We start from the raw sequence: 27023 nt of genomic DNA on the forward strand, positions 1-27023 counted from the left end.
ATTGTCTTTGATGATTAACTGTGCCATGTGGCTTCTGCTGACTTGGGATCTGATTATCCCCATTGTGTTTAAGGATTCCAGCTCAGTGACAGCAGTTCCCATTGTAATATCAATCTATGGAGAAGGGCAACTACAGAGCTCTTCAGAGATGATGGAGCTAGTCTCACAAATTTATTCCTCATAGCCCTGGTAAAAGGTGTGTCCTCTGGACATTCCAGGAGTGTGTGAGCAGGTCTTCCATGATAAATCCACTCTAACATTCCAATCTCTCTAAGCCTTTGGATCCCTCCTCTACGTTATACCAGGGCAGTTCTGGCATTACTACCTCAGGTAATACTGGCCACCTTTTGATCCATGTTTCAGTCCAGCACCCAAACAAACTGTTACAGCCCTTTCTATCCCCTTGAGCTACACTGAATGCAGACTCTCTGCTTAGTGGGCCCATATCAATAAATTCAGCCTGATCCAACTTTATATTCCTTCCACCACTATCCCACACCCTTAATATCCATTCCCATACATATTCCCCTGATTTCTGTCTATATAAATTGGAAAACTCATGCAGTTCTTTTGGAATATACTGTGCTTCCTCATGGGTCACACTTTGTACCTCACACTTTGAGGCCTTTTGGGATTTAGTCTAGTTATAGGTCTTGAAGAAAAGAGCAGTGGTGGGTGTAGGTCATAAATAGAATTAGAAGTATCCTTCAAGCCAATTATCTCAGGGCATTCCATTACAATTTCATCTAGTGAAACAGGATTAATTTCTCCAGACAGAGGAGTGACTGGTGGTTCCCCAGGGATGGTGATTACAGGTTTAATAGGCACTGAAGGGTGAAACTCTTTAGGTGAAGGTTGGATGGCAGGCTCCTCAGGGCAGACTGGAGGTTGGGAAGCTGTTTCCTCAAGGCAAGCTGGCGGTCAGGTAGCTGTCTCCTTAGGGTAGGCCAGAGATTGGTTGGCTCTTACCTCAGGGAATGTTGGGGGTAGGGTGACAATTTCCTCAAGGCAGACCACCACAGGTACATGTAGCAAAAATTCAGCAGAATCCAGGGTTCCAATGTCCCCATTGCCTTCATTATAAACTCATATGTCCCCATCCCAATTTTCAGATCCCATTCTTTTCTAATTAATGCCTTTACTTTAATAGCAGACATTCTGCAAGGTTGAAATTTTAGTTATGTTTTAAATCTGCTACTCACACAGTGAGACTCTGGGTCTGGTTTTCAGAGATCTCAAGTCTGCAGCCACAGGAAATAAGATTTTTTTTCAGGGCACAAGTAGAAACCTTTACATCTTTCATACGGTATTTAAGTAGCAACTTGAGGCCTTCATCTCATCCATTTCTTTTATAACTGTATCCAGTGTATCTAGGAACAACCAGCTAACACATTAACTCCACAAAACTGTTAAGGTGTCAGAAAAATTGTCACCCAGAGCCTTGCCTTGTATAAGCGTGTGATTAGCAGAATCAAATGGTGCTATTTTGCTTATCTCTATTGCTTACTCATGCCAGGGACTGTTAGTCCCATCTTGATCATTGGAAATAGAGTCATTATGCCTTTGAATCTAATCAGAGCAGGAAACCAATTGCAAAAACCCATTTTTAAGATTCTGTTTCTCAAGAACCACTTCTGGTACTGTGCCAGTTTGAATGTATTATGTCCCCCAAAATGCCATTATCTTTGATGCAGTCTTGTGTGAGCAGGAAACGTATTGGTGTTGATTGGGTTGGAGACTTTTGATTGGATGTTTCTGTGGAGATGTGATCACTCAACTGAGGGTAAGATCTTTCATTGGATAATTTCCATGGAAGTATGGCCCCATCCATTCAGCATGGGCCTTGATTAGTTTACTGGAACACTATATAAGCTCAGACAGAAAGAGCCAGCTTGCTACAACCAAGAGGGACACTTTGAAGAATGCACGGAAGCTGAGAGAGGAGCTGATGATTACAGAGATATTTTGGAGATGGCCTTTGAAAGCAGACTTTTGCTCCAGAGAAGCTAAGAGAGGACAAATGCACCAAGAGCACTGAGAGTGACATTTTGGAGAGAAGCTGAAGCCTAGAGAGGAACTTCCCAGGAGAAAACCATTTTGAAACCAGAAGTCTGGAGCAGATGCCAGCCACATGCCTTCCCAGCTAACAGAGGCTTTCAGGATGCCATTGGTCATCCTTCAGTGAAGATACCCCCTTACCTTGGACACTTTATGGCCTTATGACTGTAACCGTGTAACCAAATAAACCCCCTGTTCTAGTTTGCTAATGCTTCCGGAATGCAAAACACCAGAGATGGATTGGCTTTTATAAAGGGGGTTTATTTGGTTACACGGTTACAGTCATAAGGCCATAAATTGCCCAAGGTAAAGCATCAACAATCGGGTACCTTCACTGGAGGATAGACAATGGTGTCAGGAAAACCTCTGTTAGCTGGGAAGGCACGTGGCTGGCATCTGCTCCAAGTTGTGGTTTCAAAATGGCTTTCTCCCAGGACGTTCCTCTCTAGGCTACAGATCCTCTTCAAAATGTCACTCTCAGTTGCTCTTTGGGCACCCTCTCTTAGCTTCTCTGGAGCAAGAGTCTACTTTCAATGGCTGTCTTCAAACTGTTTCTCATCTGCAGCTCCTCTCTCAGCTTCTGTGCATCTTCAAAGTGTCCGTCTTGGTGATGGGAAGTTTGCTCCTTCTGTCTGAGCTTATATAGTGCTCCAGTAATTTAATTCAGACCCACCCTGAATGGGTAGGGCCATACCTCCATGGAAATTATCCAACCAAAGTCATTACCCACAGTTGGGTGGGGTGCATCTCCATGGAAACACTCAAAGAATTACAATCTAATCAACACTGATAGGTCTGCCCACAGAAGATTACATCAAAGATAATGGCATTTGGGGAGACATAATACATTCAAACTGGCACACCCCCTTTATAAAAGCCAATCCATTTCTGGTATTTTTCTTAATGGCAGCATTAGCAAACTAGAACAGGTTCCAAGCTGTATTAGTCAGGTTTCTCTAGGGAAACAGAACCAACAGGAGAGATATGTAAATATGAGATTTTATAAAACTGTCTCATGCAAGAGTGGGGATGTATGAGTCCAAATTCTGTAGGGAGGCCACAACTCTGATGAAGGTCTTCGATGAACTCCCTAGGAGAGGCTGGCTGACTGAAGAAGAAATGAAAGTTCTCTCTATTCTCCCTTAAAAGTCTTCAACTGATTGGATTAAATCCAGCTGATTAAATTCTCTCATTGTGGAAGACACTCCCTTCATTGATGTAATCAGCCACAGATACAATCAATTGGCTGGTGATTTAATAAGCCAACCTTCTGGTTTATTAACTATCTACAAATGTCCTTGCAGTAACAGGCCCGTGCTTGCTTGACAAGACAACTGGTCACTATCACATGACCAAGTTGACACATGAACCTAACCATCACGGATCTTGAGACTTCTGTTTTCTATCAAACCCCAGGACTATGTCTACAGCTTCCTGCTGGTTGTTTTCAGTTGGATAATTCAAATCAAATATGGATGATATGAAATACCCAAATATCCCCTATTACCCCATAATTTTCATCTCCTCTCTTGAATTCCTTTTTTTTTTCAGCCAGAGGCAAATTTAATCTCAGTCACCTAAATAAAAATCTGTTAAACAAAATTTTATTCTTCCCTATTCTTCAATCTCTGTATCTCTGTATCTAATAAGTTATCAATAGATAGACATTCTCCTCTGGCAATGTCACTAAACTCTACTCCTTAATTTTCATTCTTCCTACATTGCCTTAGTTTAAGCTCTTAGTATTTAAATTTTGGACTACTATAATGTCTTATTTAATATTCCATTACCTCTATTATCCAATACATATTCCATTTCAATGCTAACCTTCTTTGTTCAGATCATCCAAGATACACCACTGCCTACAGACTTAAATAAAATCACATTTAAATAATCAGTGGTATACCATTACCTAGAAAAATAACTGAATATAACCCCTACATTTCTAGTCTTATTTTTTACTACTTCCCTATATGGATCATCTGCTATTTAAAAAAATATATTAATTATACCTTGAATATGTCTTGTATTTATTATAATAAACCAGCCTATATACCTTGTACAATATTCTCAGTAGTTCTAGAATGCTTGACCTACTCAAATCCTATCTGTTCTATTACTTTCTTTAAATGTTCCTCACATGTCCTTAGTGTGTGCTTTTTTGGGGAATTTCTAACTATCTATATAGATATGGCTACAGATATAGATATATATCTTCCTCCATTCTGTACAGCCACACAGTGTCTAAATTCTACAACTTCAGAGTGCTTGATTTACAAAGACATTCTGTGGATGTCATTCTCTTGCGTTCTACTATACACAGTCGTTTATCTGATTGAACATTTAAAGCCTTTTATTATGTTTTTGTGCAAATATAACCTGCTTCTCCAATTCACTGCAACTTATGGAGGCTAAGGACCATTGATCATTGTATTAGTTAGCTATTGCTGCATAACAAATGGCACCAAAATGTAGCAACTTAACACGAAAAGCATTTATCTCATACAGTTTCTGAAGATCAGGAATCTGGAAGCAGCTTAACTGGGAGCTTCTGGCTCAGGAGATCTCATGGGGGTTTTGTCCAGCTGTTAGTCAAGGCTGAAGTTATCAGAAAGGCTTGCGAAGGACTGAGGATCCACTTCCAAGGTAGCTCACTCACATTGCTGTTGGCAAGAGGCCTCAGTTCACTACAATGAAGGTTTTTCCATAGGGAAGTGGGATGGATAATTCACGTGATCAGATAGTAGATCTGAGAATATTTCCACTGAAGTAGCCAATTTGGGGGAAGAGGCCCTTAAAGTTCAGAAGTCTGGAGGAAGGAGAGAAGTTTAACCAAAGTTTGGTTAACAAGCGTTTTGTTGCAATCAATCGGTAGGCACAAGCAGTTCAGCTAACCATGTATGAAGCAAAGATGAGAATTTGGAAGGTCTGTGCCTGGCCTTGTATAGGTAAACAAGGAGGCATCCCTGATTCTTATCTAAGTCATATGGGGAAGAGTAGTTCTTTGCAATAAGCCATTTTCAAAAATCTAAAAGTTGGGGGGATTTCTTAACTTTTGGTGTTTTCCAGTGTCACAGGGCTCAGGTAATATTTAACATTGTCAGGTATATGAAAACTATATTCCCAATTGCTAACTCTTTTCCTTGGTTGACAGAGAGAATGCCCAGGATAGCACTTGCATCTCTTTCTATTGCTAGATTGTGGCTAAGATTGTAACTAAGTGGGACATGGAATTTCTCTCAGCTGGAGTAGAAACAGGAATTCAAGGGACCAGAGAGGGTCCCTCAGAGATGCTCCATAAGGGAAGGCCTGGTGTGTCTTGGATAAGTCATGGCTGAGCCTATGACTAGGTGATTGTCTACTTCGAATCAACACTGAATGCCAGGTTGTAAAAACAAAGTCATTAGCTTCCTTCCCCAGTGTCCTTCTTCCTTATTTCTGAAATGCAGAGCTTTACCCAAGTCATTTCTCTCCTCTGGGTGGAACTGAGCTTACTGAAAGCAGGATAATTTTGAAAACATCACCCTTCTAATTGAAAAGGGCTTTCTAAGGCCTTTTATGATCTATCTTTTTCCAGTTACTGCTTCTTACACCATCCGAAATCAGACCAGTTGAATCCAGAACCTAGGTGGCAGCTGTTCAGGCTTGGCACCAAGCAACTCTTGAGACTCAGAGCCTGACTCTTCAGTGAGATCAGTCCAACCCCATGAGGCATCTCTGGCTACTTTCTAATTATTTCCACTGAAAACACTTCTGAGTTATTTGATGAATCATTTCATTTTTTATTGAAAAGTAAAACAAGAATGATAAAAGACCTATGGCCACACATGAAGGAACCACCAGTTCATAACTAGGGTCCAGAGGTAACCAATCTGGACACATTCACTGCGTTCTTGGCTTATAGGCACCAAGGATGGTGACCAAAAAGCACGGATCAGATTCTTTTATCATATGTTTCAGCAAGAGCAGAGATTACGGTTTACTTCTTACTTTAAAAAAAATGGAGATATCTTTGGTCAAAGATAGACTGATGCAAATGTGACTACTGACCTCTCTTTGGTTTCTTTTCTATAACGACAATAACAGATAAAATTTCTTGATTGCCAGCAATATGCCAGGCATTGTTTCATGTCCTTTATATACTCTATTTTATAGAACCCTCTCACCTTTCTAAAGTGTACATATTATTTATTATCCCTATGTTACAGGAGAAACTGAAACCCAGAACAACTAAACTCTTTGTCCAATAGTAATTTTCACTTCCATATTTTCCCCTCTTTACCCTTGCTTCTTTTCTAGCTTTCTTTCAGCTCCAACTTCATTTTTCTTTATTGATTTTTCACCCCTTTCATTTGCCTCTTGGACTTCAGAAACAAGGAGTTCCATGTCTCAGAAGCATAAATGTTGAACTCAATAAGAAAAGACAAGTACAACCTGAGTCGACTTGAAATTGCTCTTCAGAAGACAAAAAAGCAAAATCAACAGGACAAGGATTTACTTCTGACGCAACTCACCCCCTCCCCTCCCCAGCCTTCTCCAGATGAAGTTGGCTAGTTGACCTGACTGCCAAAACAAGTTTGAGAAAGAGAGAGAAGTGAACGCATTAACCTTGAAACAACACTTGGCCCACCTCCCACCTACTTACTTGAAGAGCAGGATAGTAAACTTCATCTCTCGGGTTCCAACTGTCTGGTTGCAGAGGTGCCAACACCACTACTGTCCTTGGCTGAGCACCCTAAGGAATCTGGAGGATTCAGATATATGAAATTTTAACCATAATGATTACTTTCATTTGTATAACCTCTTTACAAACAATATTCTCACATGTCATCCCATATAATCACCTGCATTATCTTATTCATTAAGTTGTATATGAGGTCTGAGGAAAAAGTAAGGACAGTAGTCCCCTAAATTGGCTTGAAACTTTGACTTAAAAAAAAAAATCCTGCCTTTATTTTCCATTTTAATAGTTTTCTAATACAATTTCACAATAATTATCTCACATGAAAAAAAAAAATCAGAGAGGAACTGATGGCACAAATTAGAGCTATCACTGGAGACATCTGTCTGAAGAGTCAAGGATAGTTTCCCCTGATGTAGGCAAATTCGCAATATTCCACTGAAGTCTTGGACTCTACTGACTGCCTGTAAGACCTCTCCCTGAAACCTTCTAGAAGTCTCTGGTGTTTTTCTAGACAGCTCATTAATGGGAAAGAGATTCAAGTTATAAGGACTTGGAAAGACTTCTTTTTATGGAAAATTTGGGAGCAGGATCAGAATTAACCTAAGGGTTTAATTAATCATCACAGTTGGGTTGTGACCTCAGAATATATTGGTCTGTCTAGAATTTGCCAAGGAAACTTACAGGAGATTCGTATACTCTCTTAAATTCCTACGTCAATTGGACTTGTGTTTGACTTCATGTTCCCAGATGCCCTGTGTTCCTGCCAGAAGTCCTTAACCTTCCAGAGGTCATTTTGAGGTGGTTTACCAAATAGAAAGAACTAAGTGATAATTCCTACCAGACACTAGAATTTCTAAATCCAAGCAGAATTTTTATCATTATATGTAAAACAAAGCTGAGAAGCCCCACCCCTCCTGGAAGCACCACCAACATAGAAAGGTAAATAGATTTGTTTCCAACTGGAAAAAGTAGTTTTATTTAGAGCTCTGCTTTTGCAAATTAGGCAAATAAACATTTTAATCAGTCGACATAGAAAATGTTCATCTAATTGTGCATTGATAGATAGGGTGAAAATATAATTTATCATTTAAATTAGTCTAATTTTAAGATTGAAAGGGGGTGATACTATCACACCAGGACAACAGAAGTAAACCTGAATTGTCCAAGGCAAAACAGGTCAACCCACACATAAGTGAATATTTGGAACAGTTTTTCTCTGTTCCTCATAATTTCTTTTATCACACCAAGTGTAGTAAGGCTGTCATTCACTTGCATTTTCATATTGACAAGTAAATTTGTTCCACTTTCTTGAAAATAATCCTGTATTCTAAATCTCATCTAATTTGTTTTGAACCTCACCACATATTGTACTTCGGTGAAACTGAGATGTAGGTTTTCCATACTTGTAGATTTCTGTGAATCCTCTAGAAGACTACTTCAGTATACCTGCAGTCCTTCCCACTGTGTCAACATTTATCCAAAGACAAAATGTAGCATATAGGGTACCTAGAGAAAGAGAGAAGCTAGAGAAGGGAGAGCAGTTACCTAATATGTACAGAATTGTTAACGAGGTTGATCGTAAATGTTTGGGAATGGACAGAGGTGATGGTAGCTCATTATTGGGATAATAAGTAATGGTGCCATATTGTAGCTGAATTTGATTGAAGTGGTTGTTTTAAAGTCATATATGTCACCAATTAACACTATAAATATAATTAAGTTCTTGCAAAAACTACTACAATTTTTTTTGAATGGAGGGGTATATGGGAAAAACAAAGCTATTGCAAACTATGGACTATAGTTAATAGTAATATTTCAATATTCTTTCATCAACAGTAACAAATTTACTACACCAATACTATGAGTCAACAATAGTGGGGGACAAGGGGTATAGGAGGATTTGGGTTTTCTTTCTTATTCTTATTTCTGTTCTGGAGTAATGAAAATGCTTTAAAATTGGCCATGGGGATGTATGCACAACTATGTGATGACATTGTGAGCCAGTGATTGTATACTTTAGATGGTTTGTGTGATATGTGACTATATCTCAATAAAATTTGAAACACATAAAATTTAATTTAAAAAAGTGGATTCTGGAAATAAAGTGTCAGCTTTTCCCTAAAGATTTCCAAGTTTTAGTAGAGCAATGGTCTCACCTTTTAGAACCATGAGTACCTGAAAGTATCAGACCCACCCCATGACTCAGTTGCCTGTCTAGTTTTTATAGGGAGAGATACAGATATAGAGATAGAGATGATAGATAAGATGAGATAGATATAGATATAGATATAGATATAGATATAGATATAGATGATATAGATAGGCAGAGAGATGCATTATATTGGGCCTAATTTAAACATAGACAAAAGGGGAAAACTGGTAGAACACTACAGATTTTAAGAGGGTTCCTTTGTCTCCATTTAAAATATATATATTTTATTTTAACATGGTATAATTTTTTTTCTTGCTGCACACATTTTTGTAACCTTTCTCAAACCCTTCAGAACTAGGTGAAGTATAATAAACCACCACATACAAGGTTGTGATAAGGGAATAAATTGGGGGGGACCTGGAACTGGGGGATTCAGAGCTTTAAACAATGGTCAACTAGAAGCAAAGATGATACCTCATCTACAAGAAATGGAGAGGATTTCTGGCACATGCATCCTCCAAGCTGGACTGTGAGGTGTTCTTGACTTACCTTCTCCATTCACCCTCTGTTTGTGCCCAAATATTAACTTTCTTTTCTTGTATTAGTTGATATAGTTGCTTAAGGTCAGGGCACTACTTTAAGGAATTTCTGGATTTCCTGCTTCCCAATTAAGTCATTAATTATTTATGACTGTTCTAGTCTGGAATTTAACTTGTTGGCACTAGGAAACCATTCTGAATTCCAGTGGGGAATGCCATGACAAAATATGCTTTAGTAAGGTTAATTGGTCAATGGATAAAGTAATAGCAGCTAACATTTATATAGTGATATATATCTCATATATCATTGAATCCTCAAAAGAACCATATGTGAAATAGTTACTTTTACCAACCCCATTTTTCAGATAAAGAAATGAGAATTATTTGAGTTGAAATATCTTACCCAAGTTCATGTAACTATAAAGAGGTGGAGCTAGGGGTCAAACCCTTGTAGTACAGTTCTAAAGCTAGTCTGATTTACCACTACACTGTCAAGACTAGATTGAATAAAAGAATATAAAAGAAGGAAAACTATATAAGAGACCATTGCAATGATCCAGACACAAGATAATGAGGCAGTGGGAAAGAGGGGATAAGGGAGGTATCACAAAGGAAGAAACAGTAGGCCTGTGATATTCTTTGGAAGAGTCAGGTTATATAGAGAACAACAGATATGTTTACTTTTACTAATATGGAACCACCAACAAAAAAAGAAATGTTGTAGGCTGGGGGATTAACTTCTTGGAATTTTTAATTTAAAAGATACCTAGGTAACCAAAGAACCTTGGCATACTGATATCAAGTTTGCAAAGCAAAACAAAATACCCAAATAAATGTTTGCTGTGTTTCTCCACTATGTTCCACTTCAGAAAGGGGAAATCACATTGATAGAATGTGTAGGTAGCAAGAACCATCCAAAAGAAATATTACAATTATGATTGCAGAAACAAAAATAACAAGTTCTTGAAACTTAAATAACTTCTTCAAGATCATACAGCTTGTTAAATTACCAAACCTTTTGTGTTTCGTTGGTGGTCAATAATTATAAGTGAGAATCTCATCACCTTCAATGATTTTAAATCCCTTAGGCAAGAAAATCTGAAAGCATGAAGAGGTGAAGAGAAGAAATGAACAAATGACAGAGTTACTAATAAATGAATTGATGGACGGGTTGATCGTTGGTCAAAATGCCATGTTCTTCAATGCAATCTTGTGGGGGCAGACATTAGGTTGGAATCTTTGGATTAGGTTGTTTCCATGGAGATGTGACCCACCCAACTGTTGGTAATACCTTTGATTAGATTATTTCCATGGAGGTGTGGTCCTGCCCATTCAGCATGGGTCTTGATTAGTTTACCAGAGCCCTATAACAGCTCAGACAGAAGGAGCTCACTGCTGTAGCTTAGACAGACATTTTGAAGACTGCCGTTGAAAGCTGATGCTGACATTTTGGAAAACGCCATTTTGAAATGCAACCTGGGAGCACATGGACATCAGCCACGTGCCTTCCCAGCCTTCCCATCTAATAGAGGTTTTCTGGATGCCAATGGCCTTTCTCCAGTGAAGGCAAACTCATGTTTATGCCTTGGTTTGGACACTTTTATAGTTGTAGAACTATAACTTTGTAACTTAATAAATCCCCTTTATAAAAGCCAATCCATTTTGTATTTTGCATTCCAGCAGCATTAGCAAACCAGAACAGATGGTATGTAAATTTTAAGAAGAAAGAAATTCTGTCTAACTAGAATTCCCTCTTCCTGGTTTTCCACTAAATCAAATAGGTTCTTTTGTTTAAAATATTACTCAAATTAACCTTTTATTTTAAAAAATCTTTCTAAACGGAAAGCCATTTTCCTTTAGTCCTTTTGCTTTGTTTGTTTGGCTGGTTGATTGGTTGGTTGTTTTTTTTAGCAACTCTTAAAACATGTTTTTGTAAACTCAAATCCATTAAGGGACTGTAGAGGGGCTGGGCTTAGTCTCTTTCAGTCTTCACTTTATTCAGAAATCCCCACTAGGCCATACTTCATGGTTCATTGAGCAAATGTATCTTTTAACCTGTGTGTCTTTGCTTTCATATATATGTTGGCTTATCCTTTAGCTTTTAAGGCACTAGTTGTAGGAGCAGAGTTTTCTTTCTGCTAACCGAATTTTGACAGGTGAACTTCTTAACATTTGGAGGCATTTTAATCCTTCCCGGATAGACATTAATGTATCTAACTTGTTGAATAAAAGTTATAATTCAACTGCAAAATGAGAGCATAGTGTTCTCTTCTGTCTGACAGATTCATTTCCATTGGAGTATATCATCTTCAACAAAAGGTGGCCAACCCACTAGGTCACTGTGAGGATGAATGAGACTTTGTAATGTTTATTTAATTTTTTATGCTCTTATTGGAAAAATACTGTATGAACATAAAAATTCTGTCTTTATCTATGTTCAGGCTAAGAATCTTCTCTCATAAACCCAACTTTTTTTTCAAAGATGGCAGGAGATAATAACTAGCTGTTTTCCAAGGCAGATCAACAAGTCTTTGAGACCAGTTTAAAGTGTAGCTATTGTGAATTCAGTTATTTCCTAGAACAGAGTTCCTCAAATTTTAGCAAGCCTCAGAATCACCTGGAGGATGGGTCCCCACCCCCAGAGATTCTGATTCAGTAGGTCTGGGGTGAGGCCCAGCAGTTTGCATTTCTACCAAGTTCTCAGGGGAAGGTGAGTCTCCCAGGCAGGGAACCCACTTTGAGAACCATGGCCCTAGAAAGAGCTTTATCTCTCCGGAGGGACTGAGAGAGAGCAATGACATCCAAGAGAACTTGTGAAAACTTCTCTAGAGAGATTAAGATGTCATCATTTTTAATTAGATTTTTTTTGTTTTTGTTTTTGGTTTCTCCCTTGTCCATTTATTTGTTTGGAAGGGAGTTATGGGAAGAAAAAAGGGAAGGGAAGGGAAAGGGAAAGGAAAAGGGAAAGAGAAAGGGAAAGGGAGAAAAGAAAGGGATAAATTTTAATACTCTTGTCTTTATCTCATCTCTTACTTGATTAAATTCCCAACAGTGCCTACTTCTAAATCCAGTACCTCTACTCCTACATCCTCTCCTCCTACCCAAAACAAAACCAAAACAGAAAAACCTAAACTTAAATATTATGATCTCTTACCAGCCCTTAAAAAGTTAACAACAGCATCAAATAGAATTGTTCAGGTCAGTGGAGGATAAAACCAGCATTTGGAAATGCTGTGAGAACACAGAGAGTTCAAGCTGCAGAAGAAGCCTGAGGAAATTACTGAGGGAAAACTTTCCATCCAAGGTTCCAGTTGCCAAGGAGTTTGTGTAGGTTGCTGGAGACCTCGACCGGCCGTGGCTCCTCAGTGACTCACTCTGTCCCTGGGAAGCCTCCGACTCAGCAACCAGAGAAAACACAGAAACTGTCTTTGATCTCACTGGGATGAAGCTCAGCAGAGAGTGGTGGTTTCTAAAACACGGATGTTTCCAGTCACATAGATGGTAGCAGAGCCTGTAGTCCAATTCCTAGAAGTCAGCCGGGTTCAGGCCCAGGTGCAAAGGTGGAGATTAGGTTCAGCCGAGTGAGGGGTTCCACTGGAGCAGTGGGAGAGAGGGAGGGAAGGGCTAGAACGACCTTAAATCCAGCTTAGGTGCCTGGTTTAGCCTGGCACTCCAGAGTCACTCCTGTTAGGTCCACCTGAGCACAGTTCTGACTACTTTTTTGGAGTTGGATGTTGGACGGCCTGCTACAGGTAGATAAGCCCATAACGAAGAAATGGCCTTCAACTCTGGATACATTTTATTCTTTGCCATTTCAAACTTCACCCTTGCGAGTCCAAATTGAATTTGAACCTGAGGCAAATATGTTAATTTTCAAACTGCCGTTAGCAATCATTAGTGGGTCAGACTCAGAAATAACATTAAAAAATATTTATTTTTTAAATGAAATCGAATGGTGGGGATAGGGAATAGGGAGGTAATGCTTAATTGGTGCAGAGTTTCTGTTTGGGGTGACAAGAAAGTTTTGGTAATGGATGGTGGTGATGGTAGCACAAGACAAGATAACAGCATTTCACTTTGATAATGAAATGTCAGCACTTCCTTTAATAAATTAGCAGTTTATTATAAAGAATAGATTAAAAAGTTGTGCTTTGCAAATGAACAATTGATGACAAGTAATTATCAAATGCAAGTAAGTTCCTTTCAGGAAAACATGATTCAATCATACTATTTACAGAAAATGTTCTGGAACAGAAGACTATACAATTTCAATGAAAGCCCTGGTTAGAATACTCTTTCTTTTCTCAGTCAGTTATTATTTTGTGCATTTTGGAGTAACCTGTTGGTATATTTGGTTTTAGACTTCTACAGGAACCAGGGTTAAAAGTGTGTTAGACACTTTTTTTAGGGAGGGAGTTTCATTTATTTTACAGCAACAATAAATGTTTGTAGTATTTAACAATAAATGTTTATTGAATGTCCACTCTGTGCCAGGAACTCTGCCCAGCAGAGTCTGTTTTGACAGTGAACAAACAGATGCAGCTTCTGAACTCATAGAAGTTTATACTCTAATAGCAGAGGCAGCTATTAAGCAGCTAAGATAGTCTGTAATTAGCAAGTGTGATAAAGCCCTGTGAAGAAAATGTGTAAATGCTGTGAAGACAGTGTACTGGAGGGATCTGGTTTTGACTAGGTGTTTCAGGGAGGAGTGACATTTAAGCCAAGGCCCAAACAAGCAGGGATTACTCCAGGCAAGGGCAGAGGAAACATCTTCCTAGACAGGGAAGATCCTGTATGAAAACCCTGAGGGGAAAAGGGAGTGCCAGGTACAAGGGGCTGCTGGGCCTTTGCAGCCAGAGCTCAGATTGCCAGAGGAGAGCAGCACACGCTGAAACTGGAGTGGCAGGCAGGACCTGATCATTCAGGGCCTGGTGGCCAGGCTAAGGAGATTAGATGTCATTCCAAGGGAGAGAACTAATTTTTAAGGATTTTTGAGTAGAGAAGTCACATGAAGATATCTCAGTTTTTAAACGCTGGGGAATGGGGGGCAAAACTCATGTTTGGTTTGTTCACTGTCATGGGCCAACAGAGTACTGCCACACTATTGGTATTAAAATAAATACCCAGCATCACTCGGGCTGCTCCTTGGAGAACAGATGGGGATGGGTGTGCCAAGAATGAAAGTGGTAAGATGTGTTGGAAGATGTGGCTGTGGTCCAGGGAGGAGACGGTGGTATTTTGGATAAGGATGGCAGTGGTAGAGATGTGGAGAAGAGGACGGAGCCATGATGTATTTTAGAGATAGAATTAATAGGATTTGGTTATTGACTAGCTATAAGCGAGGCAAGAAGAGGGAAAAATTAAAGGTGACTTAGATTTCTCTTGAACCACTAATATATACAAAGGGAAACATGGCAGAAGATACAGGTTTCAAGAGACAGATTAAGAGTCAATTTTGGATACTTCTAGTTTGAAATGTCTAAGAAACAGCAAAGTGGGGACATCAAGTAGGCAATAAAGATCTAGAAATTAGGAGAGAGGACTAAGATGGAAATATAAATGTAGGAGTCATTGGCATGTGGATAGTTTTCCATTTTCTTTCTTTCAAAATACATTTTATTAGTGGCACATGGAATTTCAAGTTAAGCAATTTCTTTCCAGAGAGAAGGTTGTTCCTGACAGACTAAACAATCAAGCAGATACGTCACAAGCAGAACTATTTCCAGTATAGAAAGAGACTCATAGGAATACTCTCCACCAGGAAAATTACTTTCTTCACCCTGCTGACCACATTGCACACAACCCAACTCAGCAGGAGGGGGAAATCCCGAACTTGGGACAGTATGAGAATGCATTAAGTCCCAGTGTCGTCTGTCTTCTCATCCACTGGCCCCTCCCTGCCATTAGAGAGACTGGTGAGGTGACAGGACCGATTACTCACTAAACGAGGACCCAGAGAGTCTGTGACAGGTGGAAGCTGTCTCTGCTGGCCATTGTGAGGACACTGTGATCAAAGTGAGCAGAAAACCCCCAGACTTCCAGGAACTATAGAGCTGGTCAGTCTCTACTATGACCCTTTGTCCCCAGCTGTCAGGGAGCTTCTGGAAATATGTCTACATTGGTTAGAGACGATTTGAACTTTTTAAGACAAATCAGTTTATCCTTTCATAGATGAGGAACATCTCTCTTGAAAGATTTTCATTATTTTACCTGATAATTATCATGATTATTTTATCTGACTCAAAATGAACCCTATGACATAGTTGGGGTCTTCTGGATTTCTCCCATTAGCTAGTCTGCTGCTGCTCCTGTCTTACTTTTAAGAACTTCCACTGGATTCTCTCCTTCCCACCTTGCCTCCTTAACTGGGTCCTATTGGAAAGTCTGCAACAAAGAGAGCCCCGGGGAGCAGGGTATCCTCTGGATCCGGGCACCTTCCAAACCCACAGATTCTGTCCCTGCTCTGGGTCTCCCGATTCCAAAAGGCACTCCCTGCACTGAGACGGTTTCTGTCAAGTCAATACCATGTCATTTCTTCTTTCTGACCTAAAGCCATGAGGGCTGTTCACAAGAAAGGCTCACTAGAGTTTATCATCTTCAGCAGTCTTATTTTGTTCTCAATACAGGCATTTGTCTCACCACATCAAAACCTACTTCTCAACCATTCATTCAGATACAAGGCAACAAAATGAGTGACAGACTGCATATTTTTCCTGTTTCTAGATCTAATTGATTAAGTTAAGTCTCCATACGAGAAAACCACACTTTACCTCCAAGCTATCATCTGGAATACAATCTCCCATGGGCTTAGGGCAGGTAGGTGGTAGTAGTTTCATCAACATTATTTCCAGAGTGCAGCTTGCCATCCTTTGTGGCTGCTAGGGGCATGGATGCGAAGGTCCAGTTTACTGCCCAGTCTCCTGTTTTGTTGACAAGGTGATACAACCTAAATCTTTAAGCCTTGACTTCCTATAACCCGATGACAGGTCAGTGGCCTCCTCTAATGTCTCTCCCTGCCCTGTGTGGAAAAAAGTGAATCTGGCCATATTAATTTTCAGGATGCTTTCTCTATGCCCTGTGGTTGAAATGGTTCCAGTGAAAACCTCCAGAGTCTACACATCGTGAGTTGCCAACTCAGCCAACCATTTTATTAACGACTCCCCGAGGCAGTTGCCTAAGCTACATTCCCTTCACAGTCCAAGGAAACAGCACCCCTGGTTCCCACGTTTTTTTGTTTTGTTTTTGACAGTCTGATTTTTTAACACCTTTCTCAAGCTTTTCTTTTTCCAGGCACTTTTTGCTTCTCTTTGTTACCAGTTGCTCTCCAGGAATCTCTGGCATCCCCACGGCAGCTATAAATTTTGCTGTGCCTTGGTCAGTCGGAAAGCAATGAGATGCCTTTTCCATAAAAGACACACCAGTTTAATGGGATTTGCTATACAGCAGACTACAGAAACTGCTTTTGTGGACAGACCTTTTCCATCTGTAATACTAGCATCCATTTCAAATTCACCATTTACATTCAACCAGATCCACAACCTGCATTGAACATGTAATGATTTTTCTAGTGTGCTCACTGCTCCTTCTGCAGCATCAACCATGCTCCCTCCTTCTTTGAGGATGCTGTAACCCACTGTTGGGGCTCTGACTATCCCGGTCATTCTCGTTCTTTCTGGTCCTTGGAGACACTGCTGGCCGAACTTCCACGGACCACGACCATGGGATTCATGTTGATGGTTCCAAAGGCTCTGGGGCTGATTTGAGCCACCTGGCTGCTCCACACATGCTCCAGCCCCTCGGTGAGGCTGGCCTCCATTTTTTGGGGGGGTGGGGGGTAATAAATGTTAATCGAGCACCTACTCTATCTCAGGCATTATTTAGTCACTAGGAATATATAGAGAAAAACAAAACAAAACAAAGTTCTGTATAAGGGGTGCTTTTAAGGTAGAATAGATAAACTGATGAGCGTAAAAAGAGTTAGGGAAGATTGTAGAACTGGGGAGCTTCCTCAAGAAGGTGACAACTTTGAAGAGGAAAAATGAAGACAGACTGCAAGCCATTCAAAAATCTGGAAACTTGTTCCAGACTGAGGAGGTAGTAACTACAAAGGCCCTGAGGGAGAAATGAACTTGACGTACCTGAGGAATAGCTAGAAATTTCAGTTGGCAGGGAAGAAGTGAGCCAAGGAGCAACTAAAAAAAGGAAGAAGGGTCAGGATTACATGGAATCTTGAAGTCCATGGCATATTTTTTCAGAGTATTATGGAAAGTTATTGGAGGATTTTGAACAGGGCAAGGGAGTGATATACTCTGATTTAGATTTTTCAAAAATCTATGTCACAAATAGATCACAGGGGTCTAGTCAGGAACAAGGAGATCAATTAAGAACCCACCAGAGGCAGGAAAGGAGGGAAGGCAGATGTAAGGTGGTGCATTACTGAGCTGGCCACAGCTCCGCAGAGACACAACTTGTCAACATGGGATCCCCTGGAGAGACTCTGGAATTACTGTGTCTGGGAACTGTCTTGTTATGGGAGAGGAAGAGTGAGTTAATTATCTGCCAGTTCTTTCCTGCCTCCTCTCTCTTTTTGGCCAAAGTTTGCCCCACCAGACTGCCGAGGTCAAGATGGAGGAGTGAGAAGAACCAGGCCTCTGCCTCCTGAGCGCCATCCCACCCCACCCCACCACACCCCCACCACACCCCACCCCCACCACACCCCCACCACAGAATCTTTGAACAACTAGTAAAAACCGGTAGAAACATCTTTCTCAAAGCTCCAGAAAACAGTCAAAAGACTGCAGTCACAGGATGAAAGCCAAATCAAGGAAAAGGCAACTTGAAAATGGTAGGATCTCAAGGCACCCCGGCCGGCCCATCAGGCTTGTGGGGACCTTGGGTTTCTGGAGGGAGCAGAGTAACCCTCAGCAGATACTGGGAACATATCTGGCCCAGTCTGTCTGGTGGTGGCCTGAGGGGCTCTCCATCCCAGAACTTGCTCTGCCTGTAGAAGGCACCTCACAGACTCTCCTGCAGAAAGCTGTGGGAAAGCCTCAAGTCATGCTGCCCGGGGGCAAGGGATTGCTGGCTGGAGGATCTACGGTTCAGTGCCCAAGACTGTGAGGAAATGGTTTCCTAGAGAAGAAGGGACATTCATATATGTGTAAAAGAGGGAATTTCTAGGACAACACATGCATGTCCTAGACAAGACTCACATGTTGAAAGGATCTGGGAGGTTCTAAGCTTTGTCCTGGAGCTATTCTCCAAACTCAGTGTATGGATAAGCCCTAAAGAAGAGCAGTGGCACAGGTCAATCTGCAAAGACTGGGAACGGTGTGGTTTTTTCCTCCCACTCCTTCCTCTTCTTCTTTTTTTTTTTTTTTTTGTTAGCTCCTGGCATTTAAGGTAAGGAAAGCTTGTTATAGCACCAGCTGGATACAAGCTTAAGGAACATATGCCTCAGAGTCTAAACTGCAGAAATAAACACATTAAAATATAAAATGTCCAGGTTTCAACAAAATATTTCAAAACATACAAACTTTGCCCCACCCTATACTTCAGAGTTATGTCACCCAGACCCCCCTAGCAGCTGCCGGGGAAGCCAGAACTTCTGGGAGTTGCTGGGTGTGATGGAGGTCAGTACTTGCCCCCAGGGCACACTAAGGAATTTTTGATTGGATGCCAGACAATGTGAATTTTACCTTGTTGGGTGCTGGATATTTTGTTGCCAGGCACTGTTCTAAGAGCTGGGAATCCAGCATTGAATAAAACAAAGTTCCCTATCCTTGTGGAGTTTTCATACTACTGTGGGGTTGGACAATAAACAAAAAGCATGAATTAAAAAAAAAAAGTAGAAACTACCAGAATATTTCTATCCATAGATTATGTTAGAAAGTTAAAAAAAATCATCTGTGGAGGGACTGGAGATACTCCCCTTGCTAATCTGGGCACTGGGCATAGTTCTAACTTCCAATGTGAAAAAAAGTAGTGAGTTTGCTTGGCGTGGGCAAGAAATTACTATGGTTTTGAATCAGATTCAGCTCCTGAACAGTACCCACAAAAGAGGAGTTTTCTTCCCTGTCATATCCATTCACTATCTCTGAAAAAGGCCAAGCTATAAATGTAAAGAGAGCAATGCCACAGGTTGTAGAATTTGTCAGTTCTCTAAAGAGACTCAAATTCCACCTGCCACAATTAGATGACTCCGAGCCATAAAAATCTACTGGTGAATGGTAGCCAATAATATGCTATTACAACTATAGAGATAATGCAATAGCCATGTCATAAAATGGTTACCAATCCTCACAGTTATGTTTCAGTTGTTCCTCAATGCACTGAGAACATTAAAGGGCCGTATTTCCACCCGCCAAGCAGAATTCTAGTGCTGGAGCTCCTCGGAGACACCTGCTGTGAGTGAAAGGTAATATTGTGACGATTATTACTGCTTGGAGAGCAATTGCAGGAAACTGCCAGCTGGATTATGTAACAGAGTGAGTCTAAATCAAACTTAAAATGAAACCAGTTAATTTTAAATTATTTAAATTCCCCAGCCAAGCAAAATTGCAAATAGGCTGACCTACCCTGTTTGATTTTGTGACCATACTTTGGGGAAAAGGTGCAATGAGGCTGCAGTAAGGCTTGGAGATATTAATATTGTACAGTGTTCCCAGGGTATGTGTTACACAACAGGACATTCAGTATCTATTTTTTCTTCTGAGGACCACAAAGGCCTGAAAAATATCTCATTTTCCAATGAATACTTGTACCTGTCCATTCTTATTTCTCAATCCAGATAACTGAAGAAAAGTACCCACTCCATTTTAAATGAGTAGCAAGCCGATTGCTAATCACTTTTCCAGGGTCAAGGTGGCTCCTTTCATCACGAGTGAGAGGATGCTGAGCCAGAAGCCCAGATTCAGTGGCCAGCTGATCCCGGCTCTGGGATAGTTGAGAAGCCACAGGCAAGCAGCATCCAGCCATTGCACTCCTAGTGAAATCTCCACAGAACTTTAAGGATGCCTAAAATGCAGAGCCTCAGTTGGCATCTATACAGCTCTGAACCTATGATTGTGTCCCCACATTGACACTGTCTCTATTTTCTACTACACATTTTGCCTAGGGAATCCATTGAGGTGGGAAGTGAATTTGCTAATACTCTTTGTCTTAAAGAGGCTGTGATAGGAAATTTCTAAGGCATCTCCACCCCATTTTAATTTAAAAAAAAAAAAAGAAAGAAAAGGTGAGGTTTGGATGAGACGACAGAGACTACTACTGCACAAAAAATTCCCATGTGCTTTCCACATTACCCAGCCTCTCTTACAGTTAGATCTATGCCACATGACTAGCTCTGCAAATGGGATGGCCCCTTAAAAACACCCCATTTTTCCAACTCTTCCCCTGCCTCGGTAATGTTGGGGGTAATTGGTGCAACGGTATACATACAACATAGTGGAAGGCCACCAGATCTGCACCAGACCAGGATGTAAAAGAGAATTATTTATCTTTACTGTGTAGAACCCACTAAGATTTTAGGGGTTTGTCTCTTGCAGAGGACAGCATCATAACCCTAACAATACCTACAATCTCTGGTAGCTCCACTGAACTGTACTCAGGCAGCAGAGTCTTGGTCAGTCTAATCAGTGACCTTGAAATCCTGGAGGCAACTACCTTTACCATATTCAAGTATTAGTAATTTTAAAGCTTGGACTAGTGCGCAAGAATAGTCAGTTAAATTCTTAGAGAAGTGCATTGTGTATTTCTATGGCTATGTATAAAGGAGAAAGATGAAAATTGTGAGACACACCAAAAAAATATAAACTATGTTTCCAGGATATTGTGAGAGGCAAGATATATACAGATAAAGCAGTTAAATAAACAGTGATTCTTATAAAGAAATTCAAAATCCATCATGTAAAAAATTTCAAAAACACATCCAGTGTGTGTTGGATTTTTCTGAAGAATTTCAGGTATAGAGGCAGGACCTTGGAAGTTAGGAAAAAATTTTGCTAAGTAGAAAAAAACAGCGAGACAGCAGTTTATGCAATGTAATTTGATGGCAGTAAAGCACAGTGGGGAGAATGAGCATCATATATTTGGAAGAAAGTGGGGAGAAAAACTTGGCTAGAGGATTTTGGGCATCATAATTGGATGCATGAGTTGGAGTAATATTTGTATGGGCCTTTATTGTCCAATTGAGAATTTTTGGTACTATCTTGCCAGTGATTTGAGGACTTCAACAGGTAACAGTTAAAGATACTGTATCAGAATTTCCAGGGAGGGACCCAGATCTTTGTAGTTTTAACAACTTCCTGGTGATTCAGATGAACACCAAAGTTTGAGAACCACTGCAGTGAGCAGTTGGGAATCACTAAAAGTTTTGAATAAACATTTTACTGACAGTAAAAGAGGTAGGGAACAGATATTCCACAGGGCACTGATTTTACCCCACCCAGAAAAATGGAAGCATGCAACTGTAGGGACTTAAGAGGAAAAAAATCAATACTAAATTTCAGTGCCCCCTGACACCTGAGAGCTCACCTCCACTTAGTTGTCATGAATTATTACTAAAAATTGCAAAATTTTTTCTGAATTGTTTTATTGTTTGTAAATGTATACACAAAAATACAAAAAAGTACAAAAAGAGATAAAAAAAAAAACACCTTAGATCTCACTACCCAGTCATAATCATTAGCATTTTGTTGAATACTCCTTCAGAAATGTGCACCTATTTACATATGCTTATAAGCAAACAATTTTACTCAAATAGGATGTTGCTATTGCACTGTCTTATCTATAACTCACTTTTCCACTTAAAAATAGATTGTGGAAATGCTTCTAAATCTTTATTCATATCCACATCAAAATTTCCCATTGTTCAGATGTATTCTAATTATTTAAAGACCTCAACTGATAGGCCTGTAAGTGATTTCTGATTTTTGACTATTAAACACAACATTGTCATTGCCATCCTAAGGACTATATCTATTCACACTTCTGTAGTCATTGTCCTAAATGGTAAATTCTGAAATATTTACTAAATGGATTAATAATTGGAACTCTTGGATAGGAGGAACTGTATATTTTATGTGTTGATACATGTTTTTAAAAAAAAACAGCAAAAATATATAAGAATATGTATTTCCCCCTCATAACTACCAACAGTAGGTTTTGTTGATCTCTTTTAGTTTTAGAAATCTAAGTAATAAGAGAAAATATGTTTTATTTGTCATTTTTATAATTTGATTTGTATCTTTTCTTATGTTAATTAATATCTGTATTATGTGTTTATATACTTTGACAATTTTAATTTATTTTTAAAATATTGTTTTCTAAGGTTTTCTGAGGTTCTTTTGAACTTTATGGAAATTACTCCCATGTCTTTAAACCAATAAGGATATGATATTTTTCAAAAAACTGTAAATTGAGTAGTTGTAAAAATAATACTATTTCATCAAATCTAAAACACCTCTGATTTTAAAATGCCCTGATATTTTTGTAATACAAAAAGAAAAAACTGCCAATTAAAATATAACATTCCTAGATATAAAAATAAGAGCAAAACAAATTCCAAGTAAGTAGAAAGAAAGAATGAATAAGAAAAATCAATAAAATAATAAATAAGCAATAGAAAAAATCAACAAACACCGACGTTTATTCTTTGGGGGCAGATAACTAGTGGGAGGCTACTGCCCACCGCTGCTCTGTTGACCATAGCTGCTCACCTGCCCATAGGTGTTCTGCTGAGAGTAACTGATCTGATCATAACTTGCTGGCTATGTAGAGGAATAGCTGGTGTGCCAGTTTGAATGTATTGTGTCCCCCAAATGCCATTATCTTTGTGGTCTTGTGGGACAGACCTTTTGGTGCTGGTTAGATTTGTTTGGAATGTGCCCCACCCAGCTGTGGGTGGTGACTTTGGTGGGATACTCCCATGGAGGTGTGACCCCAGCCATTCAGGGTGGGCCTTGATCAGTGGAGCCATATAAAGCATGCTGACTCAAAGAGACTGGACGGAGTGCAGCTGTGAGTGATGTTTTGAAGAAGAGCAAGCTTGCTAGAGAGGAATGTCCTGGGAGAAAGCCATTTTGAAACCAGAACTTTGGAGCAGACGCCAACCACGTGCCTTCCCAGCTAACAGAGGTCTTCCGGACACCATTTGCCATCGTCCAGTGAAGGTACTTGATTACTGATGTGTTACCTTGGACACTTTATGGCCTTAAGACTGTAACTGTATAGCCAAATAAACCCCCTTTTTGTAAAAGCCAGTCCATCTCTGGTGTTTTGCATTCTGCAGCATTAGCAAACTAAGACAGATTTTGGTACCAGAGAAGTGGGGTGTTTTTGCTGCTGAGTTTGCAAATACCAAACATGTTGGAACGGCTTTTTAAATGGATAATGGGGAGTTTCTGGAAGACTTGTGAGGAGCTTGATAGAAAAGGCCAAAACTGCTTTAGAGAGACTGTTTGTGGAAATATGGACTCTAAAGATACTTCTGACGAGGCCTTGAACAGAGATGATGAATGTGTTGTTATGAATTGGAAGAAAGGCAATCCTTGTTATAAAGTGGCAGAGAATTTGGCAAAATTAAGTCCTGGTGTCAGATGGAAGGAAGAATCTGGAAGCAACAACCTGGAATACTTAGCTGAGGAGATCTCCAGACTACATGTGGAGGAGGTATCCTGGCTTCTCCTTGCAGCTTATAGTAAAATGCGAGCAGAGAGAGATAAACTTAGAACTGAACTCTTGGGTTCAAAGAAACCAGAAGCTGATGGCTTGGAAAAGTACAGGCTTCCAGGGGGTGGAATCCCAGAAGCTACAGCCCAACATGAGGATGTAACCAAACATGGAACCCAGCCGCCATTTCAGTACAAGCCAAGATCGGAGATGGAATTATCCAGAAGGGATTTGTGGAAACTCCTGTTGTCTGATGGCTTTGACCCCTGCATGCTTCATGTGAAGCCAACAGAATTTTTGCAAGATCTTTACAGACAGAGCCGCTGCCAGTTGGGACTGGAGGAGAGAGACAAGGAACAAACTAAAGGAAAAATCTCTTCAAAGACAGAGCCATGTAGGTTGAGGTCTGGAGTCAGGAGTTCTCGGGCTGGGAGAGCAGAGCAGCCCACATGCATGGAAAGGGTGAGTTTGCCCCAGAGGTCGAGGGTGGGCATTCCACCTCGATGCTCTGGAAGAGTTTTGCCACCTCAGGTCCCAAAGAGGTTGGAGCACATTCCCAGAGAATTGGGGAGAGCCTGGCTGCCACCCCACTGTTCTGAAGGGGTTGAGCGTATGTCCCGGAGATGGAAGGGAATCCAGGAGCTGCCCCGATGTTTGAGGAGGGTGGGGCCGAGAAGGTGGTCTCCCCAATGTGTGGGTATGTTGGAGCACTCACCTAAGTGTTTGGAGAGGAAAGGGCTGCCGAAAAGGCCCTTAGGAAGGGTTAGACTCCCGCTCTCTCAAGCCCCAAGGATGCAACGTCATTCTGTAAATGACTCTCAGACTTTGAAATCTAATGGAGTTTGTCCTGCAGGTTTTAGGAACTGTTTTGGTCCTGTTAACCCTGTTTTCCTTACTCTTTCTCCTTATGGCAATGGAAATGTTTATCCTATGAATGTCCCTCCTTTGTATATTGGAAGCATATAACTTGTTCTAAGTCCACAGATCCAAGCTAAAGGAAAAGTATGCCTTAGGACTGACCACTCCTATATTTGATTTTGACGGGATTTTGTACTTAACTTTTGTTACCGAAATGGTTCAAGTTTTTGTGATATTGTGATGAAATGAATGTATTTTGTATTTGGAAAGATAATGTCATTTTGGGGTCCAGGGGGTGGAATGTGCCAGTTTGAATGTATTGTGCCCCCCAAATGCCATTATCTTTGTGGTCTTGTGGGACAGACCTTTTGGTGCTGGTTAGATTTGTTTGGAATGTGCCCCACCCAGCTGTGGGTGGTGACTTTGGTGGGATACTCCCATGGAGGTGTGACCCCAGCCATTCAGGGTGGGCCTTGATCAGTGGAGCCATATAAAGCATGCTGACTCAAAGAGACTGGACGGAGTGCAGCTGTGAGTGATGTTTTGAAGAAGAGCAAGCTTGCTAGAGAGGAATGTCCTGGGAGAAAGCCATTTTGAAACCAGAACTTTGGAGCAGACGCCAACCACGTGCCTTCCCAGCTAACAGAGGTCTTCCGGACACCATTTGCCATCGTCCAGTGAAGGTACTTGATTACTGATGTGTTACCTTGGACACTTTATGGCCTTAAGACTGTAACTGTATAGCCAAATAAACCCCCTTTTTATAAAAGCCAGTCCATCTCTGGTGTTTTGCATTCTGCAGCATTAGCAAACTAAGACAGCTGGTAAGAGGATAGGATGGAGGTGCAGTGTCTGACTGCGAGGCATAGCTCCCAGGAACCTGAGGATATCTGTAGTTAATCTGTCTGTATCCTTGGCTGGGCTGGTTGTAACCCCCTGTGCTAGTCTGAGGTTGACTAGTCTCGGCAGGCTTGCTGCCCTCCTGCGGTCTTGCAGGTGCAGTGGCTGCTGGCTGCGCCCCATAGGTTGGGTTAGCAGGTTGAGTGCTGTGTGCAGAATGAGCTGCACATGAGGCCTGGGTGGTGGTGATGGCAGTGGTGGTGATATCATAAACACTAATGCCATAGCCCTGAACAGGCTGGCTGTAATCCTGTGGGCAGTTGTAGTAGTATAACCAGTAGGAGGCTGTCCATAAGAAGTTGCATAGGCGGTCTGGCCTGCCCTTAGGTTGCAGTGGTCTGAGCCTGGGTTTAGCTGGCATCAGTGGGCTGTTCATCAGTTTCATAACTTTGTTGCTGTGTGCCTGGGTCTTCTGTACATATCCTTGAGATGCCTGGGCGGTGTAAGCACTGTAGCCCTGCTGGGCTGCAGCTTGGCTGTAAGTACTGCTATCCATGGATCCATTCTCTCTCCTGCTGCTTGTTGATTTTTGTTGTTTATCTAGTGAAAATTTTCTCCTCTCTCTCTCTCTGCAGATAAATAGACAGATAGATACACAGATATGCAGATACTGTCTGCAGAAATGAGTTTTTTCCCCAAGTCAATTAAGGCTATTAACACATTACTGGTTTTTAGAACTTGGAAGTCAAAATTATCTAATATTTGTATCAGACTTTTGCCACAGAAACTATCTCACAATAGCCAGTAAGGAGGTATATATATTTTTTATTCCTTTCTTACAAGTTGGGAATCCGGGTTTTAGCATAAGGTAGAGCTGGGAATCAAACTTGAATTCTCTGACTCAAAGGTCCTTGTCACTTCTTGTTTTATCAAGCATTCAAAAAGTAGGATAAAAGCCATCTTATTAACTGTCTACTCCAGGAAAGCAGGTAGGTAACAGAAAACCTCTTCTAAACATAGAAGAGTAGAGACAAAATTGAAAGAAAAAATTGTTTAACTTATTGACATGACTGAAATGACACAGAAAGCTAATGGTATTGAAAACCATCTAGTCTCTTTTCTTTAAATTATTAATTATAAAAATAAAAGGCTCTTGGACAACACTTTGGAAAGTAAGAATGAAGTAATATGCACCTATGGATAGTCTAAAAAGAATTATTTT

At 40.5% G+C, this 27023-nt stretch overlaps 2 pseudogenes; both read right to left on the reverse strand.

Annotated features, from left to right (window-relative positions):
• Positions 1-16240: 16240 nt before the first annotated feature.
• Positions 16241-17162, reverse strand: LOC119508584 (annotated as a pseudogene).
• A 1124-nt stretch (positions 17163-18286) lies between these two features.
• Positions 18287-26357, reverse strand: LOC119507655 (annotated as a pseudogene).
• Positions 26358-27023: the final 666 nt, after the last annotated feature.

The sequence above is a fragment of the Choloepus didactylus genome, chromosome 13, assembly GCF_015220235.1.
Source record: "Choloepus didactylus isolate mChoDid1 chromosome 13, mChoDid1.pri, whole genome shotgun sequence".
Lineage (NCBI taxonomy): Eukaryota > Metazoa > Chordata > Mammalia > Pilosa > Megalonychidae > Choloepus > Choloepus didactylus.